We start from the raw sequence: 22,016 nt of genomic DNA, 5'->3' as shown, positions 1-22,016 counted from the left end.
CACTGCTTTGCTTTCTTCCTCCTCCTTACTCCATCACCAATGAACTTCATGTAACCCACCTATGTCCCTCCTTTGATTGCAATGTATAAGTAGAAATGTAACCCGCCATTCTCCGGAACATTATCTCAATTTATTGAGGTTCTGATTCCTGGCATAGGTCGACATACAAACTCAAATAAACTCACTGAAATTCTTTACAGGTTTCATTGGTTTTTCCGTTAACAATAGTTATTCCGGGAAGGGATGCTAGGCTTCCTTAGGCTGCCAGAGGGGCCGTGGCCCTGAAAAGGTGGGGCCTCTGAGCTCCCCAAACCCCGAGGTGAGGGGCTATTAGACGCCCCCGGTGCAGCCTTGCCCCTTCACACGGCCTCACACTCTCAAAGGAACAACAGGAACTGCCTCTTCCCTTTGATTAAACCCGTGCCCTCGAGGCACCAGCCATGTGCCCAGCATGGTGCTTGGCCCAGAAGGAGACAAAGCTGGGAAATGGCAGGCCCTGAGGAGGCTCTCAGGACGTGCCAGCTGACTAACCTGCTCCAGTCAGGGTGGCGCTGCATAGACCCCCTCAGAGCAGAGCCTGGGGTGGATCAGGGTTGCTAGATTGGCTGACAGCGACATCCCTGTTGCTAGGCGATATCAGCACTGTGCCAGACTCTGGTGCCAGGGAGCCTGTATCCAGAACCATCACTCTGCCCTCACTCTCTAGGCGACTGGGCAGGTCGCTGCATGCTCCTCCTATGAAGGGGCCAGATGGCCGAGGCATCTCTTCCGTCTCACAAGCTGGGATCTAGACTGGACGTCCCTTCTCCGGCAAAAATATAAGAGGGAGGAGAGAGGGGAGGCCAGGAGTGGGGAGGGAGAAGAGAGAGAGAAACCAGCACGTTTGCAAACCCACAGGGCCACTCTTCCTTCGTAAAGTCCCCCTTTGTAAAGATGCTGGGGCTCCTCCCAACAGTTGGCTGCCCTCACAGGACTCCATGTCCTCCCTCTGCCGTGTCCCTGCTCCACGGAGGGTGAGTGAACTTTCTATGCCTCCTTGTGGCAGGAACCAGGCCCCTGGTCCCAGAGAGGCCCTCAACCAGCCCAACACTCCCTGAAAGCCACAGCTCTTTGCTGGGCCTTCCCAGCTCCCAGGAGAGCAGAGCTTCACGTGGAATCAGGCTCCTGGCCTCAAACAGTTTGCAGCTTCAGGGAGAACACATGCTGGGAGCTCAGTGCAGGCTTGAGCACCTTACATGGGTTGTCTAACCAGCACTGCCGGCTGCACGCCCTGCGACGGGGGACATGTTCTCTAGAGATGCTGCCACATGTGAGCGCTGAAACGTGGCCAGTGACCAAGGATCTGAAGTTGTCGGACCCGATACAGCTTTAAGTGGTACACTTAAATAGCCACATGCGGCTAGATGCTGCCCCCGAGAACAGCGCTGGCCTAGAACCTCACACAGCCCCACAAGGTGAGCATTCTTACTGCCCACACTTCACAGACCAAGAGCTTGCGGCTTGAGGGGGTGCTGGGTCCTGTCACCCAGCTGCATGCAGAGCCCAATCCTTTCCCCACTGGTGGAGTCACCGGGATAAGATGCAAGCTTTGGGAAGAGAACTGGGCGCAGATAAAGCTGTGATGAGCTAACGACAGCCCAGAAAGTGAGTTGGAGGACATGAGACTGAGCCGGGCTGGCGTGAGGGAGGGTCTCCGGAGGCGGGAGGACCACCGCCCACGTGTAAGATCGGAGAGCATTGCCTCACGTCTGCCCTGCACCAGCTTTGAAGCACATCGCCCTCTCCCCCTTCCCTCTCTGCATTCTCAGGAGGAGCCCCTGAGGTCAGCGGCTCTGTTCTCATTTTGCCGATGAAGTCAGAGGCAGCACACTGCAAGTGCTGGGATTCAAACCCGGTTCTGCTCAGTCCACAGCATGCAAACAGCCTGGCAGAGGAGGGTGCAGGAGAGCCAAGCCCAGAGCAGTCCCAGGGCACAGAGCCAGAGCAGACACTCACCTGCCCTTCCCAGGACAGGAGGCTGGCCCAGATGCATCCTGAGGCGGAGTGAGGGGCTGGCTTGAGTGCTCTGCTTCAGAACAGAAGGTCACTGTGTGGCCGGGGTATCTCTAGAGCTGGGGGAGGAGTCAGTAGGGGAGATTGCTGGCAGGGAAAGAGGACGTGCTGAGTGAGAAGAATCACTGGATAAAGGTGCAGAAGGAGGTCCCAGGGGTGAACCCTACAGTCAAAACCATATCCATCTGGTTGAGCATCATCCCATGAACCAAGAGGTCACCGGTTCGATTCCTGATCAGGGCACATGCCTGGGTTGCAGGTTCTATTCCCAGGAAGGGGCATGCAGAAGGCAGCTGATCGATGTTTCTCATTGATGTTTCTATCTGTCTCTCCCTCTTCCTTCCTCCCTCTGAAATCAATAAAAACATATATATATATATATATATATTATATATATATATATATATATATATATTTTTTTTTTTTTTAATCCAGCAAAATCAGCCTGGGTGACAAGACCCAGCATCCCCCCAAGCCTCGATTTCTTGGTTTGTAGAGTGTGGGCAATAAGAATGCTCACCGTGTGGGCTGTGTGAGGTTCTGGCCAGCACTGTTCTCTGTGCTGGAAATCCAAAAACACTTAAAGTCTAGTCCACTGACCGGTTGCCTGACTTTGGCCATGTCACTACTCCTTCCAGGCCTCAGCTTCTCCATCTTGGAAGTGGGAATGATAACCCTCACACCTTGTAGGACTGCATTTCAGTTCAGAGTGAAAACACAGAGACAGAAATGCTTGGGAAACGGTAAAGCCCCAGAGAGGTGCTAGCAGTGCTTCTTATTAAGATACCAAGATGCAGCCGAAACCCGTTTGGCTCACTGGATAGAGCGTTGGCCTGCAGACTGAAAGGTCCCAGGTTCAATTCCGGTCAAGGGCATGTACTTAGTTGCGGGCACATCCCCAGTAGGAGGTGTGCAGGAGGCAGCTGGTCATTGTTTCTCCCTCATCAATGTTTCTAGCTCTCTATCCCTCTCCCTTCCTCTCTGTAAAAAATCAATAAAATAAAAAATAAAAAAGATGCAGCTGTGTGGCCCTGTGGGTGCTGGGAGTCTGAAAGAGCAGAACAGGAGCGGAAGCAGAAGTGCTGAAATGACACAGGAAACCATAGAGGAAGGGCGGTGAGAGCTCGACACGACACGGAGGTTTCTTCTGGTCTGTGGGGAGGCAGTGGTCAGCTCAGACTTTCTGGAAGTGGGGGCACTAGGAATAGGAAATAATAGCGATACTGACAGTAACAACGAAGCAGTGAGCACTGTGTGAATGAAACTGAGCCTAGATTAGCTCAGTTCCTCTTCATCACAACCCTGAGTTTCAGACCATCAACGTCTTTAAGTTACAGTGTTCAGAGACATTCAACTCATTGCCCACGACCACAAAGCTAAAAACTGGCAATGGTGGAAAACCTGTCTGATTCCAAAGCCAAACCCTCTCTCTCTCTCTCTCTCTCTCCTTTCTTTCTTTTTTTTTCTTTTTTGTTTTTGTTTTTGTTAATCCTCACCTGAAGGTGTTTTTCCATTGATTCTTTTTTTTTTTTTAGAGAGAGTGGGAGGGGGTGGAGAGACAGAAAGAAATATCGATGTAAGAGAGACACATCAATGGTTTGCCTCCTGCAATGCCCTGACCAGACCCTGTTCCAGCCTGCAACTGAGATAAGTGCCCTTGACTGGAATCGAACCTGGACCCTCAGTCCACAGGCCGACTTTCTGTCCACTGAGGCAAATGGACTAGGTAGGACAAAGCCAAACTTTTGAGAAGAATTTGGGCTGCATCCCTATTTCAAATCATGCACTGATTCCAAAACAGCTGTCCGCCCTGTGCCTCCATTAATAAAGGAATGTGACAGACTCCCGGCCGTGTGGCACTCTTCCCATTCTGAGTGCTCTCTATCACTCTTGATATCGACGCAGCTCTGAATAAATATTTGTTGAAGTCATTCTTAAATGTTAGTTTTATCATCCAGGCCCTCCCAGATATATTTCATGCATAATAGTGAGCCTCTTTCTATTTGTATGCTAAAGGCGCCGCTGCCTTTGATACCAAAGGCAGAATCAGAGGACTTGTCACCACACTGGGACATGCTCTGTCCCTGGTCACTCCTGGCTGCATCACACGTTTCTGTCCGCATCAGCTGGTCACCTTGGGCAAAAAGTCCAAATCGAGGCTGAGATGGCGTCCACTCTCTAGGTGTGTGGTCCCCCCAAGGCCAACGGCATAAAATTGAGACTCAGAAGGCCCCTCCACTCATGAAGCAATTTCACCTTTTTGAAGACCTAAGTTTTCCAACCTGTCATGTATGTTTCTTATTTATTTATTTATATCCTAGTGGCCCGGTGCAGGAATTCATGCATGCGTGTGGTCCCTCAGCCTGGTCGGGGATCAGGGCAATCCAGGTCTGGCCAGCCGGGGGAGGAACCGCAGGAGGTTGGTTGTGGAAGTGCACTGATCACCAGGGGGCAGCTCCTGCATTGAGCGTCTGCCCCATGGTGGTCAGTGCACATCATAGCAACTGATCAACTGGTCATTTGATCACTTAGGCTTTTATATAGAGAGATTTTTAAAATATATACTTTATTGATTTTTCACAGAGAGGAAGAGAGAGGGATAGAGAGTTAGAAACATCGATGAGAGAGAATCATCGATTAGCTGCCTCTTGCACACACCCTACTGGGGATGTGCCTGCAACCAAGGTACATACCCTCAACCGGAATCGAACCTGGGACCTTTCAGTCTGCAGGCCGATGCTCTATCCACTGAGCCAAACCGGTCCTGGCTATATATAGAGATTTTAATCCTCCCAGGAGGATATGTTTATTTATTTTTTTATTGATTTTGAGAGAGAGAGAGAGAGAGAGAGAGAGAGAGAGAGAGAGAGAGAGATATCTATGTGAAAGAGAAACATCAATTGCCTCCCAAGTGGGGATTGAACGATGCTCCCACCGGCCAGGGCCATGTGTGTTTCTTAGCCTGAATACTGTGCGAAGGCGATGGGGGAGGTGCGTGGCTGCCCTGTTGATCTGCCCTTCACTATCCCCTCTGTCTCCGGAGTCCGATCCCTCTCCCTACTCCCCAGAAGCAAAAAGATGGGTGGGCAGCCCGAGCAGAGAGCCTGCAGCCTGGGAATTACAGAGCAGCCTGAGGGGCAGAGACTGCAAAGAAGCTGACATGTTAGTGCCGTGTGCAAAGCCACAGATTCGAGATGATCAAGACCAGGGTGCAAGGTCGCACTTGGCAGCTCCGTGGCCTCAGACACCCCACCCCACCGTCCTGAGCGTCTTCTCTGCTGTGAACTGAACGGGGTAGTGACTCCTGCCCGGTCTACGTCACATGGCGATAGGAGGCCCTGAGGTGAGAGTGTTGTTAGCAGGAGTGCCTGAGCCGCGTGGCTGTGCGGAGCGAGCCAGGCTCCCCACCCCGGTCCGGGCAGGAGCACCCGAGCTCTGAGGCTGGCTGCCCACATGCTCTCACACAGGCTGGAGGCCAGCCCAGTGGCCACTCAGCTCCCAGGTGAACTTCTTCCATCACAGGACACACATACACTAATTCCTAAAATTCCGCAGCATACCAAAAATACGTTACATTTTTTGTTGATCTGACAAAAAAAAAAAAAATAGGTAACATTTTGATTCATTCACACCAGATGGCTATGCTGGCTATTGTCTCTTTTTTATTTGACTACCTAAGGGAATAGAGGCCAGTGCCCTGACTAAACAGTGAGGTATTTCATGTTTTAACAATTCTCGAGGCGCACAGGTTGAAAACTGCTGCCCGTAAGAGAATCCAGGGCTTTTTGGACGGGGGAGAGAAGGAGGATTTCTAATGTGTTGGGAGAAGTGCTTGAATGCCCCAGCCTTTCCATTGGATGCTCTTGCCTTGAGGAAGCCACGCCCATCACCGGGCCCCTCCTGGGGACTCTACCAGGGGCTGGAAATCCAGGTCCTGGGGACAGGAGGCCTGGGTTTGGATCCAGACGTGGCCACTTCTCAGCTGGGGCCTCAGTCTAGTCCCTGCTCTGCTGTGGCCTGGGAAACGAGACCGGGAGGACCGCTTCATGGTCCTGGGACGCAGGGCGGGAAGCACACCTCCCAGGCGGGGGGAGGAGCCCGGGAGGGCCAGCCTGGCTCTGGAAGAGGCCCAGGCCTAGGGTGACGGGATGGAGTATCCGGATCTACCAGTCTATCCAGAGATTGGGAACACACATTCAGACTGGTTCTCCCGCCGCCTTCTCCTCCCACGCCTCTAGCAGCCGTTTAGCCCCGGGGTCCTGAGCATCCGTGCTGCGGGAGACGAGACGCGGGGCCAGGCCAGGCCGAGGGGAGGCTGACACAGATACAGCCGTGAGAGGCCGAGACCTGGGGGTTCCAAAAGGGGACAGAGGCCAGGGACTCTCAGCGGAGAGAAAATGTGAAGGCTGGGCCACTCAGTCTAGAAAAAGGCAAGAAGAACATTTTCCCCAATCTCTCTCTCTCTCTCTCTCTCTCTCTCTCCTCTCTCTCTCTCCTCTCTCCTCTCTCTCTCTCTCTCTCTCTCTCTCTCTCTCTCTCTCTCTCTCTCGCCTCTGTCTCCTCTTCCTTATTTCCCCCTCCCCTCCATTCCTCTCTCATTCTCTTATTTTTCTCTTTCTTTAACCCAAAGGAAATATAAGTTGAGGACATGAAACACATATTGTCATACATTTTGTAAATGTACTTAGATCTGAGAGGCACAGAGAGGAAAGATGAGAACAAATTGCATCTCCATTGCTTTTATCTGGCTGCTGCTTCCAGCCGCCCACACGCTCCAAGGCGGGAGGTGGGAGCGAGCCAACAGAAACCTGCCCTGCTAGCCCGCGCCTGCCCACCCCCCTGCCCGGTCTCATCGCTTCCTGGTGACCACTGAGCTCGGGGGGAGGCACTGCCCTCCTTGGCTCTGCTGCTGGCACTGCTCCCCACCACCCTGCCGCAGCCCCCAATCACCGGGGCCGTGGGCGGCCTGCGCTTGCTCTCCACGGAGCTCCCTGTCCCCGGGCTGCACCTGTGGCCCAGCGCCCTCTCCACCCCCAGGCGGCCGGCTGAATGCTAAAAGGCTCGGAGGACCAGTGTTCCAGATGGGAAGTCATTTGTTCAGCAAACTCTGTCAAACCAAGTGTGCTGAGCACCTGCTGTCCCCTCCCTGTTTAGGCCCTGGGTTTGGGAAGAGGCAGCATAAGTGTGTGCTCTGGTGCGTTTTGCAGGGGGAGTCAGAGGGGAAGACAGAGGGCAGACATCATGTCCCCCACTGGGCTCCGCTCCTGAGGAAGAGCACCTTACGGGGCGGGGTGGGCCGAGGGCCTGTGCTGGGCGGAGGGAGGCGGTCAGCAGAGCTTCCGCCCCGGGAGAGGGCCGCGGCACACGGGTGGAGCTGTCAGAAGCCTCTCTGATGGCCACAAGCCGTGCTCAAGGCCTTCTCTGGCCGCTCAGCATCCTAGCACCCGCCCCCCGGGTGGTGACAGACAGGTGAGCTTATGCCACCGTGTCCGGCAGCTTCTGGACTGAGGGCTGGGACTGGCCCTTAGCCGTGTCTCCTCAGGCCTAAAAGGCCCTGGCTGAAAACTCCATCTTATATAAAAACTGCTGCTTGACATTTTAACCCTGCTATTTGGCTTCTATAAACGCTTGCTTGCTTAAATACTAAGGAAAATAAGGCTACTCCCATTTCAAAAAGGCCGTTAAACCTTCCCCACACGAAGTTATCAGTGCTGGCACCAGGTCAGGCCTTTGGCTGAGGTCTCAAGGCCCCAGCACCTAGGGACTCTTTAAGAACTTGCAAAGGGAGTACCGATTGAAGGAGAAACCAAGATGGCGGCGTAGGTGAGTGGCTGGCCTGCCGCTCCCACAACAATTTAAAAGTTGAAACTGATCTGAGGGACATCTATCATCCAAAACCACGGGAAGGAGGTACTGGGTAGTTAATAGTCAACAATTAACATGACAGTGAGAGCAGTGAGGGACTGATGGGGCTCTTGGGATGTGACCAAACTGGAGAAGTGGAGAAGTTGCAGGCTTGGAGCATCCAGGCCCGGAGCAGTCAGGCCCAGAGCAGCCAGGTCCGGAGTGTTGTGGGGTCGAACCTTGGGTTCAAAATGAAAGGAAAGAAGGAGCAATGCAGCCAATTCGGGTACCAGAGTGTTATGTCATCATCACAATGGACTCAGAGAAGCTCCTGTGTCCCTTCACCCAGAAGGACTGAGAGTTGCCCAGATGACAGCAAAGTGGGAGAAGAAAACTGAAGGCTACGCAGGGGACTGAGGTGCCAACATGGAGTGATCTGAAGAAATTAAAGACTGAAGTGGAAACTGCTTCTTTAATCATGTTCCTGCTCATGCTAGCATCTGTTAGCTTCCAGTCTTCTGCAAAGTCTTGTGCAGCAAGTCCAAGGACTCTGAGTAAATCTACACCAACAACAAAAGAGACTCATTTAGTAGCTAAAAGTATTAATATGTCCATAATTCTGATTTCTCATTTTGTTGTTTTGCATTGGCATTGTTGTTATTATTTAATAGCCAGAGTTTTGCTCTTTTTTTTTTTAATATATTTTATTGATTTTTCACAGAGAGGAAGAGAGAGGGATAGAGAGTTAGAAACATCAATGAGAGAGAATCATCGATCAGCTGCCTCTTGCACACCCTCCACCAGGGATGTGCCCACAACCAAGGTACATGCCCCTGCCCGGAATTGAACCCTGGACCTTTCAGTCCGCAGGCCTACGCTCTATCCACTGAGCCAAACTGGTCCCGGCCAGAGTTTTGTTCTTGACATTCAAGTTTTGAAAATAACATGTATGTGGTTTAGTTTTTGCATTGGCAAAATAAATAAATAAATAAATAAATAAATAAATAAATAAAATCTGAAGACCAAAATAAACTGGTGAATATAATAGAATCAGGGGCAAAGAAAGGGAATGGATTGATAATTATCAGGGGAAAGCGGTGTGGGGGTGCAGAAAGAGACTGGATTAAAGTCATATAACCTATGGATGAGGACAATGGCTGGGGGGGGGGAGGTAAGGGCAGAGGGTGTGGCAGGAACTTGGTGGAAGGGAGCTATGGGGGGGGGGGGAGAAACAATTGTAATAATCTGAGCAATAAAGATTTATTAAAAAAAAAAAAGAACTTGCAAAGGGGGCCGGAAACACCCCATATTGGGAGAGACAAAGAAGGTAAAAACATATAAATAGGAAAGTTCCTCCATGTTGCAGCCCAGAATTTGAGACATTTTCCTCTGGGCCCGCGTGTAATACATGTAACTCCATCCCTCTAAGTGTTGCTTGGTTCTTCTCCGGTTCTCTGTACCATGGCCAGAGTGTAATGTTATGTGTGGAGTGAAGAACTGAGACAAGACATCCCGGGTGGAAGCCACCCGGTCAGCCCAGGTAGGGAGCGGCCAGGCCGAGGCTGCCTCCTCTGTGCAGGGTCAGCGGGCATAGGAGGTGCCCAGGGACGACACGACACACACCTGGCACCGCCTGGCACCACCTGTGTTATCTTCTTTAGCCTTCACCCCAGCCAGTGAAGAGCCATCACGCCCCGGTCCACGGCGAGGGGGCGACGGTGTGAGACGGGGGTCTGAGCCAGCGCCGGCAGTCATGCCTGCAGCCTGGGCGGGAGCCGCTCGGAGGCGGGCTGGATAGTGGAGAGCCTGCCTAGGGGGCGCTGGGGGGCCCAGTCCCGGGGAAGGCTGCCCGAAGCCAGCGAGAACAAGGACTCAGGGCCAGGTGTCTGCTTGCGCACCACCCCCTTTCGGCCTGAGAGAGGCCATCGCTTTCGCAGCCGTCAGTGTGTCGCAGTCTCCAGCCGAGCCCCAGCTCTGGGGACAAGAACACGCCCCCAGAGGGCGCTGGCTGCAGCCGCAGGCGGTGGGCACAGTGCCCAGCAGCGTCACAGGGCCCGGAACCCCATTGCGGCCACCACAGCCTTCACCATCCCCAGCGACTTCCTTCCGCTGCTGCCTCTCCCCGCAGCCCCCCCACCACCCCCGGCTGTGGCCATCAGCACTGCCCCACAGGCTGCGCCCTGAGGGATGGGACGGCAGCAGCGGGAGCTCCACCCGCGTGCCCGTGGGCACGTCCCTCACTGCCTGTTCCCTCAGCGGCACGGGGCTACGTGCACGGCCCGCCTGCTCCGGCTCAGGCAGCCCCAGCCCTCGGCCTCCCGGCTCCGCGGTCCTGCCACGGCCCTCACACCCTCTCCCGGGAGGAGGCTCTGCTGACCGCCTCCCTCCACCCAGCACAGGCCCTCCCCTCCGCCAGCCCCGATGGTGCTCTCCCTCAGGAGCAGAGCCCTGTGGGAGAGGTGATGTCTGCCTCTGCCCTCCCCTCTGACTCCTCCTGCAAAACGCACCAGAGCACGCACTTCTGCTGCCTCTTCCCAGACCCAGGGCCCAGACAGGGCAGGGCCAAGCAGGTGCTCAGCACACTTGGTTTGACTGAGTTTGCTGAACAAATGTCTTCCTGTCTGTAACACTGGTCCTTGGTCACGCCCTGCCCCCTGTCCACACCGGCCGTCCCCTTCGCCAGGCAGCCTCCCCACACGGCTCCCCGATTCCCGTTCTGGTTCCCAGACTGTCCCCTCTTTCTCCACCTCACAGCGGCCTGGCCTCCTGGGAGCAGCAGCCCCGCTACCAGACCCCAGCCCTGCCCCTCAGCTGGTCCCTTCTGGAAAGGGTGTAGCCTTGGAGAAAGGAAAGAGGGGCACAGACACCGGGAAGGTTCGAGGGGGGGGGGGAAGTCTTGAAGGCACCACCCAGGAGACGGGCGCTGCCCTTGGCCTGTGGCAGTGGAGGATTTGGTGAGCAGCGGGGCCGGAGGTGGGGCCTGGGCGGGGGGACCTGTGGGGCCTGGGGCGGGATCCAGTTTTCCCCGAGGCCGAGGCCGGTCCAGACGCCCTGGGGCGGCCCCGGAGCCCGGTATAGGCACCCAGGCCCCTCTCCAATCACTCGTTTACGATTTTAGAGTAGTTTTGTGCACATATCGGCCAACCTACCTATGTTCTCTCTCTGCCCCCTTTCCAACTCACATGTGAGAACACACCACACATTGCTCTGCACGTGGCTTTCCTCTTCCATTTACAGCTTCTGCGTCGGAGGTCACTTCCTGTCAATCCGGATGCCTTCCTCGTCCCTTTCTCCGGCCGGGGCGCCTTATGCCCTCCTTCAGGGAGTGGGACTTCCCATGCCAACCCCAGAGCACCCGTGGGAGAGCCCAAGGCTCTGGCTCCTGACGCCGCTGAGGCTTGGAGGCGGGGCTCACTGCCCACCGTGCTGAACCCAGGAGGCCATTGGAGGACGAGGAGACGGGAGCCCAGGGGGCCATGGCACAGCAGCCGCCAGCGCAATTCCCAAGGCAGGTGCCGTGCTATCCAGCCTCCTGAAGGGGGCGCCAAGGCGCCCGGGCTGGCAGCCCAGAGTGGTACAGTTGGAATTTTAACCCACAGCTGCCACTCTGGTGCCAGCACCCAGGCAGCTGGGCACCATCCCTGCCCCGAGGCGGACACCCTCTCCCCGAGGCGGACACCCTCTCCCCGAGGCGGACACCCTCTCCCCGAGGCGGACACCCTCTCCCCCAGGCGGACAGCCCCGCCCCGAGGCGGACAGCCCCGCCCCGAGGCGGACACCCTCTCCCCGAGGCGGACACCCCCGCCCCGAGGCGGACACCCTCTCCCCGAGGCGGACACCCTCTCCCCGAGGCGGACACCCCCGCCCCGAGGCGGACAGCCCCGCCCCGAGGCGGACACCCTCTCCCCGAGGCGGACACCCTCTCCCCGAGGCGGACACCCTCTCCCCGAGGCGGACACCCTCTCCCCGAGGCGGACACCCTCTCCCGAGGCGGACACGACCCTCTCCCCGAGGCGGACAGCCCCGCCCCGAGGCGGACACCCTCTCCCCGAGGCGGACACCCTCTCCCCGAGGCGGACACCCTCTCCCCGAGGCGGACACCCCCGCCCCGAGGCGGACACCCTCTCCCCGAGGCGGACACCCTCTCCCCGAGGCGGACACCCCCGCCCCGAGGCGGACACCCTCTCCCCGAGGCGGACAGCCTCTCCCCGAGGCGGACAGCCCCGCCCCGAGGCGGACACCCTCTCCCCGAGGCGGACTGCCCACATCCGGCTGCTCCGGGGCTCAGCGGCCGGGCTGACGGGATCGTCTCTGGGCCTCCAGGTCACGCTGCGTCCGGGGAGATGTCGGAGCACGTGGTGTCTGTGCTCGGAGCAGGCTGAAGTTTGGGGTCTTCTTTCCTGGCGGGGCTGGGGCATTCGCCTGGCCTGAGAGACCAGACTGCTCATCCCCTCTCTGGGCCTGCTTCTTCATCAGCAAAAGGGGAGCAACAGCTGCTCATCATGGTACCGTTTAGGGATTAATGGATCTAATAAATTAATCACTTAGGAAGGGTCCTGGAATATAGCAAAATTAAAGAGAACAAAAAGCCACGACCGGTTTGGCTCAGTGGATAGAGCATCGGCTTGCGGACTGAAGGGTCCCAGGTTCGATTCCGGTTAAGGGCATGTACCTTGGTTGCGGGCACATCCTCAGTGGGGGGTGTACAGGAGGCAGCTGATTAACATTTCTAGCTCTCTCTCCCTCTCCCTTTCTCTCTATTAAAAAAATCAATAAGCCGAAGCTGGTTTGGCTCAGTGGTAGAGCGTAGGTCTGAGGACTGAAAGGTCCCAAGTTCGATTCCGGTCAAGGGCATGTACCTTGGTTGCGGGCACATCCCTGGTAGGGGGTGTGCAAGAGGCAGCTGGTCGATGTTTCTCTCTCATCGACGTTTCTAGCTCTCTTTCTCTCTGTTAAAAATCAATAAAATATATTTAAAAAATAAAATAAAATAAAAAATCAATAAAATATATTAGAAAAAGAGCCATTATTATTATTATCACTATTATTACTGACATTGTCCCTGGAATATCTTGCAGCAGGAGCAGGAGGGACAGTTTGCTGGGAGGGGGCCAGTCTTCCTGTTGGCCTTAGGCAGGGGCCTGGAATGTCTTCCCCTGAAACCCATTCTGCAGGGATAGGACTGAGGCCCCGGAGGGGCAGGCTGAGTGCAGGGCGAGGTGTAGTAACCATTCCTGGAGGCTGCTGGCTCTTTGCCGCTCCCACACCGGACCCGGCCCTCCCCAAACTCCCCGCCCCAATTGTTCCGAGACCGTTAGGGTGCCTCTGGGCAGCCTGCCTTCCCCCGCTTCCCTCCCCGGGGTCTTCAAGGGTCCCCGCAGCCCCCCTCTGGCCTGCGTCCCCCAAGCTGGTCCTGCCTCCCCCAGTGACCACCCTCTTCCCTCTCCCTTCGGGGTTCCGCCCACCCGGACCGGCCGGGCCGCGGCCCCTCCCGGGCCCTTCCCCACCCGCCCCGCCCCTCCCGGCCCCGCCCCGCCCCGCCCGCCACTGGCGTGTCCGCAGCGCCCTCTAGCGTAGACGCCAGGCAGGCTCCACCCGTCGGTCCAGTCGGAGGACGCTGGCGAGGTGACCCAGAGGCCCGGGAAGGCTTCAGCGGGGTCTGGCCCTGGGACCACAGATCTTGCCCGAATCCCTCTCCTGCCTTCCCTCTGAGCCTCACTTTCCGTTTCTGCGAAATGCGTTCCCCAGCCCTTTCCCGAGTTCCTGTTGGGTGCTGGCCTGCCCAGGGCTGGGCCTGCGTTGACCGGGCAGCGGGCGCGGAGGGACCGGCCTGGTCAATGCCAAGTGCGAGGCCAGTCCTGCTGCGGAGGTGACGCCTGCGGATGCCGCGGAGGGACAGGGAGCTGCTGCTGCGGCAGGGCCGGGCAGTGCCCACGTGGCCGTCCCGGGATGAAGGTGTGCAGCACACACCCCCTCCTCCCCATCTCCAGAGGCTTCCATGAGGGGTCTCCTCTCTGACCTCAGGGCGCCCTGGGCCCACCCTGGCCTCCTGGTCTTCACTGACTCCCTCCCTGGTGGTCTCCACCTAGAGGCTAAACACCAGCTGCGCCCTGAACTCCGGCTCAGGCTCCCACATGGCCCCATCTGAAAGCTAGCTCCCAGGCTCCCAGACCATCGCACCCCGTCCTCTCCTGCTCCGCACAGCCCTCCGGCCATCTGCTGAGGGCAGGAGACCTCCTCTTCTCACTCCCTGCATCTGGTTTGCCAGCAGATCTCATTGGCTACCTCTGAATGTTCTGGACTTGGACCCACAGCCCTCCCGCATCCTGGCCACGGGCATGCCCACCTGGCTCAGCTCTCTGCCACCTGTGTCCCAGGGTGGTCCCCACCCGAACCCCAATCCCTCCTCTGCTCAGGGCTCTGGCTTTACATCCCTCCATGGCACTTACTGTTCCCTGCAAAGCTCCACACCTGACTTATGTGTTGCCGTCTGTCCGCCCCAGGAGAAGGTCTCCTGTGAGTGCGGGAATCTGTCATCAGAGCAGGCTGTGCAGACAGCAGGTGCCCAATGAGTGCTGCTTTACAGATTTCTGAGCTGGCCACACACCGTGCCAGGCCTGGGCAAGACGGTGCCTCTCACTGAGCAATCCACTCCTCCACCAATATGCCCAAATGTCTGTGTGTTCCTGCCGCATGCCCATCCTCTCGCCAGCACCTGGGGGGACCCCACCCTCCGAGACAGAACCACCCCATGTGCTCAGAGGGGCTGCCTGGGAGCCATGGAGCCCCGAGGAACGGGACCAGGCCGTCTGCAGGGAGCAGTGCACATGGGCCGGGGACTTGCAAAGTGACAGCTGCAGGGAGGAAGGCTGCTCCCGGTGAAGGAACAGCAGTGCGAAGGCACGGACGCTGGGGCTTGCCAAGTGGTTCCAGGTGGATAGAGAAGACAGGCAAGTGACTGGGGTGTGGCTAGGCAGGGGCTTGGGGAGACATTGAAGCCTAGTGGTTAGCTCGTGGGCACTAAACCCCACCTCTGGGGTGGGAATCCTGCTTCTGCTGCTTCCCGGTAGTGAGATGTTGAATAAATAACTTTGCCACCCCATGCCTCAGTTTTCCCACCTGTAAAATGGGCTTACTGACAGAGGGTGCTGGTGAGGAAACACACCTGGAGCATGTATCCAGTGAGTGCTGCAGAAATATTAGCTGGATGGTTCCATTTGGGTCACCGGGGTAGGAATTCGGGGGGGGGGGGGGAGCTGTAACTGCAGTTGTGGTTAGCATTCACTGGCTGCAGCTGTTCAGTTGGGTGCCGATGGCCCTGAGACCAGAGTTCGGGTGCAAGGCGTTTCTTTGGGACTGACTCTCAGGGTGGGTGTGGGGGGTTGTGGATAGGGATAGGAGGAGAGCAAAGAAAGCAGGTCCCCCACTGGGGCCCAGGAGCCAGGAGTGCACCCTCAGAGCTGTCTGTGGGGCTGGGAAGGTGGCCTTTGGCCTAACCCGGACTGAGCATGCTCTTGAAGCCGGGCTCCCCATTGAACTTGAACTCCTGGCTAATGAAGAATAACTTTCAGTGTCCGCATGCCCCAGGCAATATCTGAAAGCGACTCATGGTTTATCTGAAAACCAAGCTCAACTGGGTGTCCTGTGGTTACCTGGCAACCTTTTGCGATGGGAGCCCTGAGCCGGGCACTGGCTGGGCTGGGCTGTTCCTAGCTGCCTCCCTTCCTCCGTGGTCTTTCCTGTGCTCCCTCCCAGCAGGCAGTTCACCCAGGAAGCAGCACCGAGGAGGCGGTGCTGTGGGCAGCAGGATGGCCAGGAGTCTGACCAGCGGGGTCAGACTGGACCTCAGTCAGCAACCTCGGTACTTGGGTTCTGACTAGGAGAGAATTCAGAGCCAAGACCCAAACTGTAAAAGAACACTTACTTACAAAACCACAGGGACAGCAGTAACTCATAGCAGAAATGGGCTTAGAAAACGAATTATAGAGGCGAAGGAAGGGCCCTTGGAGCTTCTAAGTGAGGAAGGTAAAGATGACAGCCTGGGAGAGGGGGAGGGGAGAGGGGGAGGGGAGACAGAGGGAAGAGAGAGGGGAGAGGAGGAGGGAAGAGGGGGAGGGGAAAGGGGGAGGGGAGAGAGAGGGGAGAGGAGGAGGGAGAGGGGGAGGGGAGAGGGGGAGGGGAGACAGAGGGGAGAGAGAGGGGAGAGGAGGAGGGAAGAGGGGGAGGGGGAGGGGGAGGGGAGAGAGAGGGGAGAGGAGGAGGGGAAAGGGGAGGGGAGAGGAGGAGGGGAGACAGAGGGGAGAGGGGAGGGGGAGGGGGAGGGGAGAGAGAGGGGAGAGGAGGAGGGAAGAGGGGAAGGGGAGGGGGAGGGAGACAGAGGGGAGAGGAGGAGGGAAGAGGGGGAGGGGGAGGGGGAGGGGAGACAGAGGGGAGAGGAGGAGGGGAGAGGGAGGGGGCTTGGGCGTGCTCCCTGGAGGGAGAGCCCACTGGGCCCTTCGTCCTAAGGGGTTTAGGGGTGGGGTTTAGGGAGGTCCAGGGGAAGATCTCAGTGAATATCCAGCCGCTTTCTGGGGTGTCCTCGCAGGGTCTAGGTCTATACTGATTGATTGGTGGCCCAAGGCAGGGTCATTAGTCAGGGCAGCTGGTCCTGAGGCAGCCACCGGTCACTGGTCTGGTTTGGCTGCTTTTCTGGGCCTGGAGCTGAGACACACCAAGGCCTGATGTTATCCTGGGAGGAGAGGCCAGGGTCCACACCATGACCAGCTGTATGTATGCCAGGGGGAAGGGCACCCACGGTGAGGTCCCTCCTACAACTGTCCTTTGCCTCCCGCCTGGTGACCCTGCACCGGGCCCTTGTCCTTGGTCTGCTCACGTGTCTTGTTACCCAACACAGGACTCAACTTCCCGTTCTTGCTCAGAATCCCAGAACGTGACGTGCGTCTGTCCCGTTGGCCTGGCGAGCCCTTCTCGCAGGGGGAGTGCCTCACCCTGGCGTGCGGAGGGGGAGGAACTGGTGGAGGGAGAGTCAGCTGCAGTGCGAAGGCCGTTCCTTCTTCGCTGTCCTGCAGCCATCGTGTGTCCGGGAGAAACTGGCAGGGGTCAGGGCAGCTGAAACTTCCCAGCTTCTCCGCTGTGAGGTGCCCCGGGGGAGTTGTAAAGTCTGCGCCGAGTCCACATCAGTGGCTTTTCAAACGTGTTTTCCTTTAATTTGCTATTTCTGAGCACGCAGAAAGAGTGCAAGGCCAGGAAAAAAGAAAAACAAACAAACAAACAACAACAGCAAAGAGTGCAAGGCCAGGGAGCACCACTCTGCCTCAGCCTCCCCAGGGTGTGTTTGGGCTTCTGCTTTAGTTAATCCGAACCTGGGGATGTTTTCCCATTGATTTTTAGAGAAAGTGGAGGGGCATGACAGAGAGAAAGTGACGTGTTGATGGTTGCCTCCCACATGGGCACAGACCAGGGCCTGCAACCCAGGTACCTGCCTTGACCTACCAGAGTCGAACCCGGGACTGTTCAGTCCTCGGGCTGACACTCTATCCACTGAGCCAAACGGGCCCCACACGCAGTTTTCATATTTGTACGTCTACGTGCCTTGGATATCTCACAAAATAATAAAACAAAATAGATGGAATAAAATAGAATAGAAAAAATAAGGGTATTATCTTGTGAAAATTCTGTTTCATTTCTCTGTCTCCTGGGTAGGAACGTAAATGTGTTTGACAGCCCTCTGCTATGGCCCTCCACAGGAGCAGACCTGCCAGCCAGGACAGCACTTACCAACACCTGTTATATATCTATCTATATATCTATATATCTATATATCTATATCTATATCTATATATCTATCTATCTATCCACACACACACACACACACACACACACACTAGTGGCCCAGTGCACAAAATTCATGCAAGAGTTGGCCTTCCTTCCCCCAGCTGTTGGCACCCAGGACCCAGGCTTCCCTTGCAGCTCTGGCTTCATCCGGGAGGTCGTCCGGTCTAATTAGCTTTTTTGATTATAGATGTTTTTATTGATTTCAGAGAGGAAGGGAGAGGGAGAGAGATAGAAACATCAGTGATGAGAGATAATCATCGATTGGCTGCCTCCTGCCCGCCCCACACTGGGGGAAAACCCTGCAGCCTGGGCTTGTTCCCTGACGGGGAATCGAACCGTGACCTCCGGCTCCATAGGTCAGTGCTCAACCACCGAGCCAGGCCGGCGGGGCAACACCGTCCTGTGTTTCTCTTAGCTTCATTGTTGTGTATAAAGTGACAGACTTTCCACTGAAGAGAAGTGATATGCCAGTTCCCTTTTAATACACTTATTGGCATTTTAAAAGACGTCCTTAAAAATGTCACCTGTCTGTAGAACAGTTTTAAGCTTTATTAAGTAGTAACAGTTCAGGGAGCTGAGGGAAGATCCAAGATGGGCAAGAGAAGAAAAAGAGGGAGGGGCTGCGGCCTGGCCTGGCCTGGCCTGGCGGGCTCCGTGGAGTCAGTCTTCCTCCCGTGAGGGCCAGTGGATGGAGACTGTAGTTCCGAGAGATGCCGCGGGGGGGCAGCGGCGGCCGCACCTGAGAGGCCGCGAGGAGCGCTGCGGGGATGTGGAGCCCCAGGGAAGAACCTCACGTCCTGCGCTGCAGCCACGTGGTCCCAACCCGCATCCTCTGAGTCCTGGGCGGCCCCTTAACCCTCCCCGGCAACAACGTGCATCTCACATCCTGGTTTATAAGCTCGTTTTCCCCAACGCCAGGGATGGGGTGTGGACCTCCCACAGGGCTGTGGGCCATGTAATGAGCCAGAGTTAATGAATTTTTATGTAGCAGGTGCGTGATGTGGAAAGCTTGTGAACAGTGAAGTGGTATGATTAAAAATAAGGGGGAAAGAGAAATGCACTTTTAAAAGGGCTACCTATAATCCTATAATCAATAACCATAGTGGGTACTGGTATAGAGCTTTGCAATCTTCCCTGCCCCCCCCCCCCCATATAAAGATGTGAATATTTGCCCACAAACTTGGGGGTGCAAGAAATTACTTCATTAAACTTTTTTTTTACTTTAAATAATGACTATATATATGTAATGCATGCTCAAAAAATCCAAGCAATTTAGAAAATACGAAGAAAATAAGCAATAAGTCATCATAAATAGGATTTTATATTTCATGAACATCATTATAGAATTTTATGTCCACAGCCTCATCTTGTCAGATGTGATTATTAAGACTGGGATCATGATCCATGCTATTTTTTGAAATTGATTTGAGAGAGAAGAGGAGAGGGAGAGAAAGAGAAACATCCATCAGCTGTGCCCACATACATCCTGATGGGGATAGAACCCACAACCCCGGCACGTGCCCTGACAGGGCATCGAACTGGTGATCCTTCGGTGCACTGGACAATGCTCAACCAACGAGACACACCGGCCAGAGCCATGCTATATTTTTTTCTGTGTATAGTTAATGACTTTCATTCTTTTTTTTTTTTTTTTAATATATTTTATTGATTTTGTACAGAGAGGAAGGGAGAGAGATAGAGAGCTAGAAACATTGATGAGAGAGAGAGAGTCATCGATCAGCTGCCTCTTGCACACCCCCTACTGGGGATGTGCCTGCAACCAAGGTACATGCCCTTGACTGGAATTGAACCCGGGTCCCTTCAGTACCCAAGCCGATGCTCTATCCATTGAGCCAAACCGGTTTCGGCGACTTTCATTCTTTCGTCTGTTTTTTCTCAGTCCTTCACTGCCCCCACTCAGGTTCACCCTTGGCTGTGCTGGTGTGGCACAGTCTGATCCCCCTAACTGCCCATCTGCTCTCCCCTCCTGGCCTGATCCCCCTAACTGCCCATCTGCTCTCCCCTCCTGGCCTGATCCCCCTAACTGCTTATCTGCTCTCCCCTCCTGGCCTGATCCCCCTAACTGCCCATCTGCTCTCCTTTCCTCTCCGCGCCTTCAGACCCCAGCACAGGAGTGCTGAGAGCTCTCTGCAGAGGACCCATTCCTGTCCTGATGTCCCCCCCTCACCGCCCCCCGGGCAGTACCGAGGGCTTGCACATGCCTTCAGGGGGAGGAGGGGGGTGCCTCCTGCAGCAGGCTCATGTCCTGTGGTGCAAGTCCCCGCCCCCATCCCCACCCACCAGCTCCTGTGCGCTCTCAGCCTGGTTGGGACTGTGACACAGTTAGTACAGTGTATTACCTCTTTCTTATATAGATGGCCTTTATTATGTTGAGGTACTCTCCTTCTATTCCTATTTTTTTGAGTGTTTTATTCATAAATGGATGTTGCATGTTATCAAATGCTTTTTCTGTATCTTTTGATAAGATCACATGAACTTTATCCTTCCTTTGGTTGATGTGGTGTATCACATTGATTGACTTGTGTGTGTTGAACCATCCTGGTGCCCCTGGAATGAACCCCACTTGATCGTGACGTATGAAATGGTGAATGTACTGTTGTATCAGATTTCCTAGTGTTTGGCTTAGGATTTTTGCATCTGTGTTCATCGGAGATATTGATCTATAGTTTTCTTTTCTTGTCTTATCTTTGCCAGGCTTTGGTGTCAGGGTTATATTAGCCTCATAGAATGTGCTAGGAAGTATTGCTTCCTCTTCAATTTTTTGATGAGTTTGAGAAGGATAGGCTTTAAACCTTCTTTGAACATTTGGTAGAATTGTTGGTAGAACATTTGGTTTCTCGCTCTCTCAAATCAACCAATACTTTTTATAAAAGTCTTTTTCTGATATCTGCCTCTCTCACAGGCAGTCTCGGTTGCCTGATTTCCCCCCTAGCATATGGGTCCTGTTTCCCGTTTATTGTGTGTGTGTTTTGTTTTCTTTAATACATTTTTATTGATTTCAGGGAAGAAGGGAGAGGGAGAGAGAGATAGAAACATCAATGATGACAGGGAATCATCGATCAGTTGCCTCTTGCACACCCCCTGCTGGGGATGGAGAACCCCAGCCCAGGCATGTGCCCTTGACCGGAATCGAACCTGGGACTCTTTAGTCTGCAGGCCGATTCTCTATCCATTGAGCCAGACCAGCTAGGGCTGTGTGTGTGTGTGTGTGTGTGTGTGTGTGTGTGTGTATGTGTGTGTGTTTGCATGTCACAAACATATACTGATTGGTGAGAAATTGGGCATTTCAGATAAAAATTGTAGCGACTAAGGGAGTGAGCTTTTATTTTTGTTTTCTTGTTATTTGTTTAGGGGTGTTTTAGGAAAGCTGCTGCCCACCGCAGGGTGCAGCGTCTGTGTGTTTCTCGGGGAGACCAGCACTAGGTGGGCGCCCAGTCCCTCGGGATGGGCTGGTTTGGGCAGGCTTCTGGCCTTCCCTGGCCACACCCACCGACGCTCCGTTTTCCTGGGAGATCTCTACCGGGTTTTCCAGCAATGCCCTGGGCATGACCTGCTCTACACACTAACCGCCCCCTCCCCGCTGCTTGGAAGGCTGTGTGGGCTCCATGTGATTTCAGTTCTGATCTCAGGGGCTCCACGTCCTTTGCTTTCCTGCCAGCGAGCCAGCCAGCAGCTCAGCCTGACGCTGGGATCTCTGGGTTGCCTGTCTCAGGAAGCTCATTCTCCTTGAGGACACCTCGAGGCTTGAACTCCTTCAGTCTCTGCTTCCAGTGAGGGCAGTTCCTTCGGCAGCGAGCAGGGGCTCTGTTTCATGACTGGTTTTTTTTTGTGTGTGTTTTTTAAAAATATACATTTTGTTGATTTTTTACAGAGAGGAAGAGAGAGGGATAAGGAGTTAGAAACATCGATAAAAGAGAAGCATCAATCAACTGCCTCTTGCACAGCCCCATTGGGGATGTGCCCGCAACCAAGGTACATGCCTTTGACTGGAATCGAACCCGGGACCTTTCAGTCCACAGGCCAACGCTCTACCCACTGAGCCAAACCGGTTTCGGCTCATGGCTAGTTTTTATTGCGGGGGTGGAAAAGCTTCCTTCTGCCTTCAGTGTTCCTTTGGCTGATCTCATAATCAAATAGACGAGGCAGCTAACCAGTAAAAATAAGCGCATTCAGCACATACATATGTTTGGGAACCCTGCAGGCATGCAGGAGAGATTCAGAGACAGACGGGGAACACGGGTATGTGAGTCCTTCTGAACCAGGGA

Source organism: Pipistrellus kuhlii, unplaced genomic scaffold, assembly GCF_014108245.1.
Source record: "Pipistrellus kuhlii isolate mPipKuh1 unplaced genomic scaffold, mPipKuh1.p scaffold_m20_p_23, whole genome shotgun sequence".
NCBI lineage: Eukaryota > Metazoa > Chordata > Mammalia > Chiroptera > Vespertilionidae > Pipistrellus > Pipistrellus kuhlii.
This window is presented reverse-complemented; position numbering follows the sequence as displayed.